Source organism: Rhinatrema bivittatum, chromosome 1 (assembly GCF_901001135.1).
Source record: "Rhinatrema bivittatum chromosome 1, aRhiBiv1.1, whole genome shotgun sequence".
NCBI lineage: Eukaryota > Metazoa > Chordata > Amphibia > Gymnophiona > Rhinatrematidae > Rhinatrema > Rhinatrema bivittatum.
In genome coordinates, this window is record NC_042615.1 from 781,598,542 (window position 1) to 781,613,329 (window position 14,788).

Below are 14,788 nucleotides of genomic sequence, written 5' to 3' on the forward strand. Positions count from 1 at the left end.
GTCGATCTACTGAGGTCCAGGAAACTTTTATTGGCATGACAAGTTATAAACGTATTGTCCAAGTAATGTATAAAGTGGTTAAGTAAACGTTTTCCAAAAAGGGATCTGGAAAATTGTCTACTTTAAAAAATATCGTTACATTATTATTTCCTGGGAATGGTTGGGTTGAAAAAAACCCCAAAAGCTGTAATAATGCACAACTCAAACGGGGAATACTAAATGAATTCTGCGCTGAGAGGGCGGCTGGGCAGGAAGGAAGCAGAACAAAAAGGCAGCTCTATGTGCTAAGACTTACATTTCCCAGGCTGCCAAGCGCCGACGGGGCGTGCTCCGATGCCCATGCACGTGGTGCTGAATCGTGGGGGCAGGGCCTGGGCGTCGCATTCCTCCGTTCTCTCGCTCCGGTTGCGTGTGTCAGAGAGCCGGGCAGGCAAAGCCCTGTGCCCAGCACCCATGAAACGCAAGGCAGGAATCTGAAGCCCGGGAGCAAACTTGGGACCGCCTCCTCGTCCCACAGGATCAGGAGCTCAGGTGAATGTGCTGCTGCTCTCGGGCACCCTTTGAAACTTGATGGCCAGTGTAGTTGGTAGCCATAACCGGGGGGGCGGCGAGTGTAACTTACACCACAGTGACTCAGTGCTGCTGCTGCTGATGTTGCTGCGGCGGCGAATCGGAGACTTGAGCTAGCGCTGGAGAGCTTGCACTTTTCCAAATTTTTGTTTTGGCGGCTCTATGGCATCAGCTTGCCACCAGGCACGCCTTTTACCCTGGCTGACTCCCCTCCCCCCGCCTCTCTTTTGTTTGAAGCTGCCCTTCTCTAGGTTGAAATGCAGCTGTGCTGTCAAACAAAAGGCTGCAGCTGTTAGCGATAGAAACGCGAAAGTTGGGCATGGTTGCATTCCTAAACGGAGCATGGAGCTGACTCAGTTTTCTTCTTGGGCCATGTCCGCTTTATATGTATGTGTATATATAAAAAATGTATGACACCTGCCTTTGTGTATGTATGTGTGTATATATATATATATGTATGTGTGTGTGTGTATATATACACATGCATTTATATATATATATATATATATATATATACATACATACATCCACACATGCATTTATATATATATATGTATGTGTGTGTGTGTGTGCACACATATATATTCTCCCCCATTCAGATGGACAAAGCTATGCTGGGATCGCATGGCAGGGATGTCGATCTCTTTATATAGTTCTGGACAATATGTGTTGAGGGGTGGGTGAGTGGATAAACAATGTCTTGATATAGTAAAAATCCATTTTTTCCCCCTTGTGACTTCCGCACGCAAGGCCTCTCAGGCCATGAGAATAATCCTTTCTTATTGCATCATTGCAAGACATAAATTGAGTAACACCTCACACATTTGTTTCCAGCACCAGAATGACTGATCTCGGCATGCTGCTAGTGAATTATTAGACAATATTAGTGTAAGATTATTTGCATGCTTCTCGATCACTGTTTATTTCGGAGAGGTGTCAGGTTTGCGCTTCCAGTAGTGATGATGAATGATAAGTCACGATTCATTGTAAGAGCATTATATTTTGTATTGTTCTTTAGGAACTTGCCATGGAAGATGCTGGGCTTCGTGCTTTGCAAATACCTCTCTGGGGGCCAATTTTTTTCTCCTTTTGTGTGTGTGTGATCATGCAATTTTTGTAACGTTTTTTGTTTTGTTTCACGCTTGTCATTCAGGGTCATGAGATAGATCCGTGATAATGCTGTATTATCATGCTCGTTAACAAAAGGGAGAGGGGCAAAACAAAAATATCAGGTTTCTGACGCAGGTCTCTGTAATTCATGACTATGATTTTAATTACGCTCGAGTGTTGGGAGAACAAACAGTCTGTCAGTGATAGACTGCGGGATCACAGCAATTCTGCCTGTGGCTGTAATCACTGCTCCAATCTTCCTGTAATTTCTGAAAATAACACAAAAAGAAAATGCAGTGGGAGGGTGGAGGAGAAGAAGGGAGAGGTGAGCCTTTGTCCGGTAATATTATAGAAATATTTTTTTCCCCTTAGCGTTGGGTGCGGTTCCTGTCTGCCCGTCTCATGCCTGGCATCTCGCGCTGATTTAGTTCCTCTCCCATCCCTAGCATTTAGCATTTGCGGGAGGATTAGTTTTGTAAACGGCGGAGCAGCAAAGCTCCGTCGTGGATTACTGTTAAGGTGAGGGCGCATGTGGAATTTGGCTTAAAATGTGTGTGTACGCGCGCGCGCTTGCTTTCGCACGAGCTCGCAGGCAGTGTTGGAAGTGACACAGCATTTCCAGGCGATGCTGCTGCCGGGGCAAAGTCAGAGGGGGAGGTGGAAAGTTAGGAGGTGCCAATGAAAAGGAGAGTGCAAAACGGCGCCGCTCACATAGGCCTTTTTCTTTCGCTGGCACATTTTAAAAAGCTGTTCGTGCCATGTTTGAAAAGACTTGTCATAATCCTTAAAACCTTAAAGTATATGATAAAGTGTCCGGTTTTGTGTGGCAGAAAAAGGGTTAAGAGCTGCAGTCCCTCAAGCCCTGCTGTGGCTGAGACTGTACTATCCTACTTCAGGGGGAAGGGGAGAGTCTGCACTGATTTGTTTGCCTTCCATCTAGTATTACGGATTTCCTTTGTTTCGGTTTGGGTCAGTGGCTTCGCAGGCTGTTCAGTAATACTGTTTGCTGAGTTTGATGTCGTGTGCCTTAAAAACAGAAGCAAAAATCTCTCGGTTCAGCACCTTGCCCTTCTCTCTGTAGCAGTCCTCATCTCTTGGGAAGTTGTGGGTGTGCTATCCTTGTGTAAAAAGCTCTTCCTGTTACCCTCTGACTACAAAATTAAATCAGTTAAAGGGCTGCTGTCAGGCTCCCAGCGCCTTTTGATTTACTAGCGACGGTATTCCAGTAACTATTGGCAATGAAATACACTCTTTGTTCTCTAATGGAGACCTGCTGTAGTGCTTATGTGGACATGGGATTGTGCTCTGTATAGGATATGGCAAAGCTGAATTCTGGCTTGCTTGCACCAAAAACATAAGCCCGTGCTTCCTTCTCAAATCCTCCTCCCACATTCTTGTTTTGGTACCAAAAGCCTGTAGCCCACTCCTAGGGGAAGAGCTGGAGGGCCTAAATATTATGTGTTTGCTACAGGGCTGTCTGGGCTCCATCTTCCAGAAGCTACAGCATTACCAGCAGCTCATTGCTGGGAGGTCATCTTTTTTGCACTTACTCTGTGCCTTTAGAGGCCAGACCGCTGAATTTCTGCAGTTACTATGAAGCTTTCAGGACCAGAAGTTCATATTCCTTTAGCTGTCATAGTGCTCTTAAAGGCAGAACTTCATTATCTTGTACTTGATTTTGTCTTACGTCACCACTAATTATCTGATTTCTACAGCTTTCTCCCAAGCTCCATGTCGTCAAGAAACAGGCTACAGTCAATCCTCATTTTTTTTAAAGCTCCTGTCCTCTGCCATATGCAGATTTTGTAATTCTGTTTTTCAAAAACTGAATTTGGAAGTACAGTTGTCGTGTATGGAAAGGAAAAGTAGGTCTGGCTCAGTCGGTCCTTGGAAACCTAGACTCCGGCTTTGTATAGAGGCCTCGCCCATCCTGACTTTTCCTGTAATTCCTGTGGGTCTTACCCTGGCTCCTCCTACTCTCTACATCCAGGTGATGTTTGTGTGTCCCATCCCATGGACATCTTACACTTACTTCAGTCAGTGGCGTCTCACAAGAATTAGTTTGTTATAATTTAATCTAGTTCCTGTGTGCAGTTCTGCTTACCCCCCCCCCCTCCCCTATCAAAAAAGACTTATGGAGAAAGGCTAATAACATTGAGAGTTGAGAGGCTCTCCCCGCTCTGAATAACTCCGCCCCCCCCTTCCTCATTACAAACACTACAACTTTCTTTTGGTTAATAAAGGCCGCAGTTTATTTGTCACCTGAACCCCGAGCCTGTCGCTTTAATATACAATCATAACAAACCCCCCCTTTGCCCCACCCCCGAATCGCCCCCCACCACGCCCCAGTGGTAGAGGTAATCATTGTCCATCTCTCGTCTTACCCCCGCCTCTTCCCAGCCAGGGTAAGCACGCGGCCTTGAGCATCAGCCCCCCCCCCCTTGCTCATTGGCCATCTCGTGTAGCAGCCCCCAAACTACACAAGATTCCCCCCTCCCCCCCCCCCCCCCGAATGCCCCTTTACAGTAAATAAATAACACTTAACAAACCTTGGGCTCGGTTTTACCGCCACCCTCTGCGACAAGTTTAGAAGCCGACCCAGTACCACATAACACAACTGTGTTATTACAAGCATGTTTCTCCATTGGGAGGGAGGGAAAACAGAATCGCTGCCGCTGCCTCAGCCTGCCCGGACCGTCTGAGGTGCGAAAAAAACCGGCTCAGCTAGTAACCAATGCTGACAGCCAACGACAAGGCGGCATTCAAAATTGCCCCCTCGCCATTGGCTGCACCGCCGAGTCCCCTCCCACGGCGCTCCTCTCCTGTTATTGCTTGCGCCGCCTTACCGTAGATAAGGGCTATTTAGCTTGGAGTAGAGGGGATATGATTGAGATTTATAAAATCACGAGTGGGGTGGAACGGGTAAATAGGGAACAGTTTATCTGTGATCTTTCAGACAACATTAGGAGTAGGGGACCAGCCATCAAACTAGCAACCGGCAGATTTAAAACAAATCGTAGGAGGTATTTTTTCACTCGGCGCACAGTCGAACAATGCAATATGTTGTCAGAGGATGGGTGCAAGGTAAGGGGTTCAAAAGAAGATTGGACAAGTTCCTGAAGGAAAAGTCCATAAACAGTTAGTAGCCAGATAGACCTGGGAAAGCCTCCATCGATCCCTGGGAGTCAGGTACAAGACGTAGATCAGCTTCTGGGCATCTAACAGGCGCTTGTGACCTGGACTGGCCACTGTCTGATTCAGGATGCTGGGCTCGATGGAACTTGGTCTAACTCAGCCTGGCACTTCTCATGTTCCTATGAACAACTGTTGTGGATATCTAGAAAACAGAAAATAATAATAGGTGATATTCCAACCATCAAAGGTGAATAAGCCAGTAAGAGGAGGAAGGACATCAAAGGTTCAACACTGTCCATCAAATTCAAGAGCAAAATTTTACTGTATATAGGCAGGCAGAGGAATTCAGTCACATCAGCATCAGGCCAAATACTTGTGTCACTGAATTAACGGTCCCCCGACACGGGCCTTGTTTCGAAAAGACTGTGTCGGGAGGGAGGGAGCCCCCGAATGATAAGGAACTCATCTAAAAAAAACGAGAGGTGATGCGTAAGCACTGGATCCCCAAACAAGTGGAGAGAAATTCTGGACCGAACTTAAACCTAATTATTTGATTTGGAGCCTGCCCTTTCTAAATCCTGTTTTCCACTGTCTCTGACAAGACTATTGGGACGGCTTCTCCCTGCCCTTTATAAGAAGAATAGGCATTGGAGAGGGTGGCACACGAGATAAAATTCTACTCTTCAAAGACTGCTAAACGTTTCCCATGTGTGTAAATAAATTATACACAAAACTATTCTGTGCAAAGTGGTATTCCAGCATCAAAAAAGAATATCAATTCTTAATTTAAGACTAAATCCCCAGCGAGGAAAGAGGGAAATGCAAAGATTATGCCACTAATACCTTTTATTTCTTATGTTTTCACAGACTTGTAAAATAAAATTTGCGCATTATTTCATTATGACCACATACTCTTTTAAAAACAATCACCTTGCTCAAGCCTCTCCCCAGTTGTACACAGTATAATTTTGCTTTACATGGATCTGTATAATGCATGCTTTGGAGGGCAGTGAGAGGGAGAGAGGATCTGATGATGATGATCAGCACAGCAGCACCACGCAACTTAATATCATTATTACACTAAGTAGAAGCTTTCAACTGCACCCTCTTGGACATAAGGCCGGGAGTCAGTTGACATTTTTAGGCATGTCCTGAAGGTGCAGCGAGCAAGGTCCTTGAGAAAGAAGGATGATTGAGTTGTGTGGGAGCAAACCTTGGGGGTGTGCAATATATGTGAAGGGTTTACTTCTGAAGGAATCTTCCTATCCAGCATTCCTAAACTTAAAGAATTGAATGCAGGGGGAAACACAGGAGCAAACTATTTTTTTTTAAAGATATTACAAATTAAACTTAACTGGTTTTACTTTTTATTTTAAGAGGTGTGCTTCAAGCTTCCATTAGATCTGGCAGCTTTCCTCTGCCCAGCACCTACATGCCTGCCAACTGTCTTATGCCAAGTGTGACTCATTCAGTTTACTGCAACATAGCTTGCAAGGTTCAAGGGCAATCAAACTGAAAACTCATGTGAAGGTGCAGCTGCACCATGGGTCTATACAAGGGCATTATGATGTTTTCAGTTTTATTCTCTATTCTTTTCCAAATAATTCCTAACACACTATTTGCCCGGTTGACCACCGCTAGCGCTGCACACTGAGCTGAAGATTTCAAGGTGTCGTCCACAAGGGCTCCAAGGTCCTTTTCCTGGGTGGTTACTCCTAACAGGAAAGCCAGCATAGAGTACCTGCAGTTTGGGATTATTTTTCTCTAGGTGCGTTACTTTATTTGACATGGTGCACCCGGCGGGGATTCTTTTCAGTATAATTCTGCTTCAGCAGTGGGGGAGGGGAAGAATTGTCTATCTTGTTTGGGATGCTTTTTAAAAGCTGTGGTGTGGTGGAAATTAATAGCTTGGGTGGCCAACCAGGAAGCGTGAAAGAGCAGAAAGACGTGCCTTGTTGAGGACCTCAGTTCGTAATTTAGAGGAGTAGCATAAACTGGTTCCTCAGGTCTATCAGCAATTAGAGCCTGATAGAGGAAAGTTGAGGGCTTTTGTCTTTGGATTCCACTGATATCAAATTCAGTTGGTGAAACAAAAATATTTTTGAGTTTAGAAATAAAGCATCTTCACTGGTAGCTCTTAAGTTGCGTAAAAATGTAGCTGAAGGACAAATGGTTCAATTAGATCTTACCTGCTAATTGGCTTTCCTTTAGTCCTGACAGACCAGTCTACTTGAATGGGTTATGTCGTCCGGCCAGCAGATGGAGACAGATATTAAAAGCTCAGTGCTGACATCACTCCCCATATAAGACTCTGGTGCTGCCTTAGCTCCTCAGTATTTCGTGCCATAGCTACAAACCCCCAAAGGCAATTGTTAGTTTTGGTTTCCCAAATCATCATTGTAACCCAAAACTTGATACCATCCCCAACATTCGATCCCCGATTACTAGCTCAGGAGGAAGAATTCCTACTCCACGCTCACGATTAGGATTCCTGCTTTCTGCGTGGACAGGCAAATATGTAGGACTTTTTTTTCCCTTGAGGATAAGGATCCCCTGGAACTCAAAGAAAGATATTCAAGAACAAAAAATGTATTTTCACTAATCTCTATATGTGTTCACACATATATGTATAGACATACGCGTACCTATACAACTTTTCTTTTGGAGTAGTTCTCTTCCTGGGGTGGGGCTGTAGACTGGTCAGTCAGGATTAAAGGAAAGCCAATCAGCAAATAAGGTCTAATTGAATCTTCCTTATCATCCTGCCAGACTAGTCTACACGAATGGGATGTACCTAAGGGTATCCATCCCGGGTGGGAATAACGTAAGACCCGCTTCCAAGACTCTCATGGGAAATGGGGCATCCTTCTCTTGAAGGTTCAGCCTCCTGTGTCCTGTAAATGTATGCAAACTGCGCTTTCAACTGTCCCGCAGGTTTCCACTGGGCCTACTCGTGTACATACTGCCCTTGCTGATGCCAGGGCCTTTGCTAAGTGCACCTTAAGCCCTCGAGGCATTGCTTTTAATATGTATTGCTGCCATGATTGCTTACTCACTGCCTTGTGCCATTGGGTGCCCTTAGAGGACACTTAAACTTTCTGTGGGCCCCTGCGACAGACCCAAAGTCTGACTGCCTTCTTGAACTCTGTGACTTGCTAAAGTCACCCAAAAGCACTGCGCCCACCAAGGGATCTAAGTTCCTGCATCTGACCTTGACTTTCTGTTTTCCTAATGTCCAGTAATGAAATCTCTTGATTTACTGGAAACAACACTGTTCTTGGAGCAAAGGGAGCATCCTAGGTGCTGTGATACTCCATTTCTTTGGTATTTCCTAAGACCGCTGCTGAAATAGATTCGCCGACCAGTCTCTGAGCTGCTAGCTTGCCACGACTGAGAAGAAGGGGGAGATGGCTGTTCCCTCCCTAAGTGAGTTCCCTTTTCAATTTGAGGGAATCTGTGGTACTGGCTCCTCAGAAGAAAATCAGCTGAGAGAGAGTGAGGTAGCTTTTATTCCTATGTCTCTTGCAGCCAAGCAGAGCCTGGCACTGTCCTGTTCAGTTTGTTTGTTTTTTGTTTAATTCCGCTTTTTGGCACTTCAAGCGGCCAACATCCAGGTACTGCAGTCACCTCTCAATCTCTTGAGGGCCCACAATCCCAAGTCTGTAGCTGAGGCCTTGGAGGGAGATTACCACACCGAGGAGAGAAAAATGACTTGTCCAAGGCCATAGGGAGTGGCCATGTAATCTGGACGTAAGGCTGACCTTGCTGAAGCTCCAAGGCCCCAGGCTTTGCTACATGGCCGCCTTTGCAAAGGAGGCCCTAACGCCTGTCATTATCTAGCCTCCTTGTATAGCTGTTTCTTTTCATAGCCAAAAGAGCAGACATGGCCCTTCTAGGGAAGACATATTGGCCTAAGATAAAAAACCACCCTTTTGTGCCCCTCCCGGCCTAAATCCAGAGAATGTGCAGGCTTCTGGCTGATCCATCCTCCAAAACCTGGACATCAGCTGTGATCCTCCCAAGCTATTTGAACCCCCTGGTTCCTGCTTTTCCTTCTCGGCCTGGGGACTTGTTCATCTAAGAGCTTATTGGAGTTAACCTAAAGAGAACACCTCTAGAACGCCCCTATTTGACCCTTAGCAGGGCAAAGGCTCCTTCTGCTAGACCTTACGCTTCCAGGTCTCCAGACTGTCCGCTCCCAACGTCCTATTTATGACGATCTTGTTTATCATGTAAGCGGCTACTCGGTTCTGCAGGGGGAAACTCTTTCATGCACCAGATTTGATTGACTTACCAGAGTACTTGATAGCTCCCTGTTCTCTTGGTTTGCCCCCAGCCAATAAGAGAGCATCTTAGCTGCTACTTGGCTGCTCATGTTGAGCTAGCAGCCGATATGTTTTTGACTTTACATCCATCAGGGAAACTCTAGGTGGCCCGCGGTGTCCTCTGCTTGGACCCAACCGCCTTGGTTCTCCCCTAGGATTCCTATTCCTGCTAGATTAATCTTGCCTCTCTCAGCCTATACAATTCATGCCAAAGGTGCCAGTGCACCCTGAAGGGGAGTTGCTATCCACTCCTTCCTAGAGGCAATAGTGCAAACTCTCTAACCAGACACTAGGGAAAGACCTGTTACTCTTGAGATCCTCTCCTGAGAACACAGAGCTTGTTTTCTACAGGATCTTAGCATTGAGTTTTCAAAATAAGCAATATATAAACACTTGTAAATAAGTAGTGCAAGGCACTTAAACGAGGAAATATCTTTTCTCTGGGTATCGGAAGGTTTCACTCCTCCTTGCCCTCGGGCGCCTGGAGTCCAAGCTTTCCCTTGCTGCTGTCCTTGAGAGTTGCAGGAGCAGGCATCTGAACCACATTTGGCCATAGGCCTGTCCTGGTACTGGAAATCCTCCTGTGGTGGTCTCCCGTCCAAAGGGAAGGCTTCCCCCGAACATCTGTGACTGAAAACCCGAGAGCCTGCCCAATCTCATGCCATGGCCTACTTCCAGAGGAAGAGAGAGAGAGAGAAAAAACCCCTTCTGGACCAACCCTCCTCTCCCCAACCAGGATTTGGAGCTTCCAGTAAGTGCCCATCTACCTGGGATACAAAGGATGTTCTTTTTCCACGGAGAACCCTGTTCCAGCAATGGTTTCCCTGTGAGGGAGGGCCCCAGAGGAACTCTATAGCCCCTTTTGACCTTGCACTGACTGGGATAGAGGGGAGCCCACTTACCTCTCCTTTGTCAGACTCCCAGCGATGACTTTGCCTGGATCCTTATGTAAGGAGGCTCTAGACCTCCTCTCTCTGTCGATCATTACTTATGGGAAAAGTTCGCTCAGGACTTCCCTGAGGGATGTTGGACCCAACGCAGGAGGATTTGAGACACAAAGCCTTCTTCCATAGTAGCCTGGGGAGAGGATAGGAGAGGGAAAACCAGGTTCAGCGGAGTCTCCTGTCTAACTTGGGAATCCTTGAGCGGATGCCTTCCTCTGCCAGCTGTGGTTTTCCTAGCTGAAGGCAACGCTCACTTATTGGCTCTAGATTCCCACTTTGGGGAAATTTTCCTCCTGTGGGAACAAGAGTACTGGCTGGTTAAACATAGGTAGACAGTCATGTAGAGCTTAGAAAAAAAAAAAACGGAATCACTTCAATTTGTGCATTTCTTTCTTTCTTTTTTCGTTTTTCTTTCTTAAACAGGCTGCTCTTATTTTCAGCAGTACTAGACTTGAATTTTTTTTTTTTTTTTTTACAATTACCAAAATCCACTCTAAGTGGCTTACCATATTTCATAACCAACATTCATTTACAGCTCTTGTCATAATGATTTTACCAGCCCCCCCCCCCCCCCCATCGAGAAGAGGGGTAGATAGCTTCTCCCTCCATTGTTTCCTTAGCAAAGAGAATGGGAGAGCAGAGCTCCCTTGTGCTTGGAGTCCACCAGATGGAAGCAGTAGAGCCTCTATGGCAACCTGGCCCGCTCTTATCAACCACTGCTGCGCACCGAACTGTTACGCCAGGGTCATTACCATTGAGTCGCAGAAGAAGAGTCAACTGTTCCAAGCTGCCTATCAGTGTCGATGAGGAGATCAGCTATGACTACAAGTTCCCTATTGAGGAGAACAAGATTCCTTGTCTGAGTGGGACTGAAAACTGCCGGGGAACACCAAGCATGTCGCGTCTTTTAACCATAGCGCCTTGTGGTACTCTGTGGCACTCTATACATGCAGAATGTTGTCTGGAGGAATAATTCAACCTGGTATTGTCTATGCTCTACCTGCCTTTTTTTTTTTGTTTGTTTGTAATCTTGGTTTTTCAGTTTTTGGCTCATGATTGACGTTCTGGCACAAATATACCACATACTAAGCCACCTGCCATGCATATGAGGAGGCCTGGAGCATAAGATATCTAACTTCTGATCCCTCCCATTGGCGTCTCTCCAGTAGAGCATGGGAGGGAATAAAGAGACAGAGTATGTACAGTGATTGTCTGAATATAAATACTTACATCGTCTACATAACTCTTTTTATAGATAATCTATATAACTGTACATATATCTCTCCACATATTTAGGGTTAGCACCAACAAAGCAGTGAAGAAAAAGTTGAACCTAGTTAAAACCGGATACATTTACCTTCCAGAGGTTTGCTCTGTTTAGCCCTTTCTGACGGACCAAGCCAGGTTCCCAAAAAATCAATTGCGGCCAAAGCTTCAACTTACCCGTTAAGAAGTGCAAGGCACGTAGAGCCCCCTGCCCAGGGCTGCAAAGCCCTAATCATTAGGGTTGCTATTCACTTGCTCCACCCCCTAGCTGGCTTTTCCTGCTGCTGCTGTGATGCACTCATCAAGGAGCTTCTTAGCTGTGCTAAATCAGTGGCTTCAGAACCTGCAGTGAGCTGCTTCTTTCCAGCCTAGAACCATGCATAGATTTCTGTTTTCTCCTATAAGAAAATCATGAGTGCATTGTGCTGTGAAGTGAGAGGACAGACCTTGCTGGCATCTGAACCCAGGACTCTTGTTGACACCGGTTCACCGGAATAGCCGGTTGTTCAACAGCACGAGCCAGGCCCAACTTGTTTCCTCGCAGGGTTCCAGCATGAACTGGGGAGCTCACCTAGCCTTGCTTATGGTATATAGTGCATACTCCATGCTAATAGAGGGTGAAGTGACAAGGAACAGCAACAGGATTTGTGTAGACTTACCAGCAGCGATTTCTCTCTCCATCTTTGGCTCCTGCTTTACCAGGGAAAACCAGTGCCTTATCTGGCCTGTTGTCCTGCTCCACCGGGGAAATCAGGGCCATGGCTAGCCTATCGCCATGGGAGCTCAGTCAGCTGCTTCGGCTGCTGAAGCCACCAAGGAGAAAAATGCTACAAGGATTCCCCTCCATTGTTTGCTACTTGGTGCTGAACTCAAACTCCGCTGAGTAGGTTCCTCAAGAAGGGGAAGGAGAAGCAGATCATCAGTGAATGAGCTGTTCGGGCTCACAGTGAGACCAACCCACCTGGGTGCCTTGGACAAGGGAAAATCAGCCCTTGGGGGGGGGGGGGACTGTTGTCCCAGGCGGGTTCCATCTCGGCCCTGGCTTCTCTAGAGAAAGCGATCTTAGGAAGGCTGTCACCCAGGAGCCCCATTTCCTTGTTTGCTCTGTATAGCTGCAGCACCAATTCATAAATATGTCTCAAAATCTGCTGAGGCAGAGACAATACTGAGGAACTAAGGCAGTATCAGACCCTTATGTGGGGAGTGAAGACAGTGCTGAGCTCTTGGTCTCTGCTTCTATCTGCTGGCTGGAGGACATAACCCATTCGTGTAGACTGGTCTGGCAGGGCGATAAGGAATACCCAAAATGCAAAATAACAGGGTGGGAAGTTGGCCTTTGTTCAGGAGGAAACCATTAAGAGATTTAATGAGTTTTATCAAAAGTTGTAGGCCTGGGAGGCTTCTGTTAGTGAGCGAAGCATGGATGATTACCTAATGGAGCTTGACTTAAGTATGTTGACTCAGGAACAGCAAGCGAAACTGGATGCTGAAATTACAGAAGGGGAAATTTGTCTGTGAGTAAAAACTTGCAAGGTGGATCAATCCCCAGATTTGAAAATCAACTGGGAGGCCCCGTTAAAATTGGCATTTAATGATCTTCCACAGGGAGGGGAACTGGCACCTTCCATGTGGGTGGATGGTATCACGGTTTTTCAAAAGAAGGGAAGGACACATCTGTGGTTCCTTAGAGACTAAATGCTCTATTAAATATCAACATTAAAATTTTGGCGCAGATATTAGATAAATTAGCAATGGATTAATAAAGGGGCTGATTCATCCAAATCAGCCTGGATTTATACTGGGTTGTGAGACCTCTGATAACATTAGGAGTGCTTTTAATTTAATGTGGGCAGTGCAGGAGGGGCTAGTAGTATTGATATTAGATGTGGAAAAGGCATTCAAAGGCATCCATTGGCCTTTACATAAAGTGGGGCTTGAGGCACATTTTGAACATGGATACATAAACTGTATTTGAATTTAAATGTAACTGGTTTGTTATAATGTAAACCAGAGTGAAGGCTATGTCAGCTGTACCTCGGTATATAAACAAATGCTAAATAAATAAAGTATTTGGCCCGTGAGGCATTTGTTAGTGGCAGCTATTCGGATGCTTTCTGTTTGGGAAGGGGAACCAGGCAGGGGTGTCCTCTCTCCCTGTTTTTTGTTGTGATGGACTCCTTTGCAGTTGAGTGCGCTTGAATGGGGGTATTAGGGGCATTCATGTAGGCCAGAATGAATTTAAAATCTCATTATTCCCTAGCATGTAGACAGAAAGTCTCAGGACCAGTGGGTTAAGCACCTCTGCCAGCAGATGGAGACGGAGCAAACTGATGACACAGTAGATATACTTCTGCAGTGACATCAGCCTGCTAGTATTCTCCGTCTCCAGCAGATGGTGGATATGCATCTCCTTTACTGAGGATTGCTTCAGATTTTAGAAGGATAATTTTATAAGGAAAAGTAAAAGACCCGCTCTCCTGTGGTGATACCAAAAGGTCCCTCCTCCAGTTGAGAATTCCTGAGGTGATTTCCATGGTCCCTCAGATGTGTGTCTTGGTCTGGTAGCTGGTTGTTCAGCCGGTGTGGACTTAGCTGATTGTACAGCTTAAAGGCAGCGGGTGCAGGAAGCCGAGCACGGCGGTGATAGCAGATGCCCTCTCACTCCACTTCTGGAGACCGTCTCTGTTCTCAGACAAGAAAGTCAGAAACAGAGTTAGAGGGGTTGTGTAGGACTTCCTCCAGTCTTCGTGCTTGGTGTGCCATTCCGACATTCGTTCCCGCTCCCGGATCCCGTCCGTTGGGGTTAAGAGACCTGGGAAGTCCGCTGGGTTGAGTAGCCCAGGTGGGCTAGGCTCCACTGTTAGGCTTTCTCCTGTGTAGGCCATGGCCGCATTTTTTGCTTGCTTTTCTGAGTGTTCGGCTGCCCTTTACAGGACCGTTGATGTGCGCAGTGCGCCCGGCTGTGCGTCTGAATTGTATGCCATGCATAAAGAAAATCAGGGATTTAACTAGTATAATACAATCACAACCAAAAATCAACTAGCTAATATTATTACGGCACCTTAGTAAATCATGTGATCTCGAAGTTGTTATCTTCATTATCTGAATTAAAATTCCAATTTTTATTCAAAACTTTTTGTTAAAAAATATTTTTTTTAATTTTCAGATATTTTTGATATATTTATATAAGGAGAAGATTAGACCTCAGCACCGGCAAAATGATTCTGTCAAGGAGCAGAAAACGTTTGAGCCGTGTTGGTACAATCATTGGTCTAAAGTCTAATCCTATTGTTTTCTGTTTTCTATAAAATAAGTGTCATATAGACTACAATGTCCTTGTGATCAGAAATATAAATTGCAGCTCCGGTCAGAATCTTTTCTTTGAACTACTGACCACAATTTTTATGATATATTTAGCCTAAAATTCTTTTGGCTAAA

At 45.7% G+C, this 14,788-nt stretch overlaps 1 protein-coding gene across 2 annotated transcripts in view; it reads left to right on the forward strand.

Moving 5' to 3' along the window:
- Positions 1 to 390: 390 nt before the first annotated feature.
- Positions 391 to 14,788, forward strand: part of CTIF (cap binding complex dependent translation initiation factor) — a 620,589-nt gene continuing 606,191 nt past the window's right edge. For both annotated transcript variants that reach the window (XM_029580299.1, XM_029580308.1), the window contains exon 1: positions 391 to 531. The gene's annotated coding sequence lies outside the window, so the exon portion shown is untranslated. The remainder of the gene's footprint in view (positions 532 to 14,788) is intronic.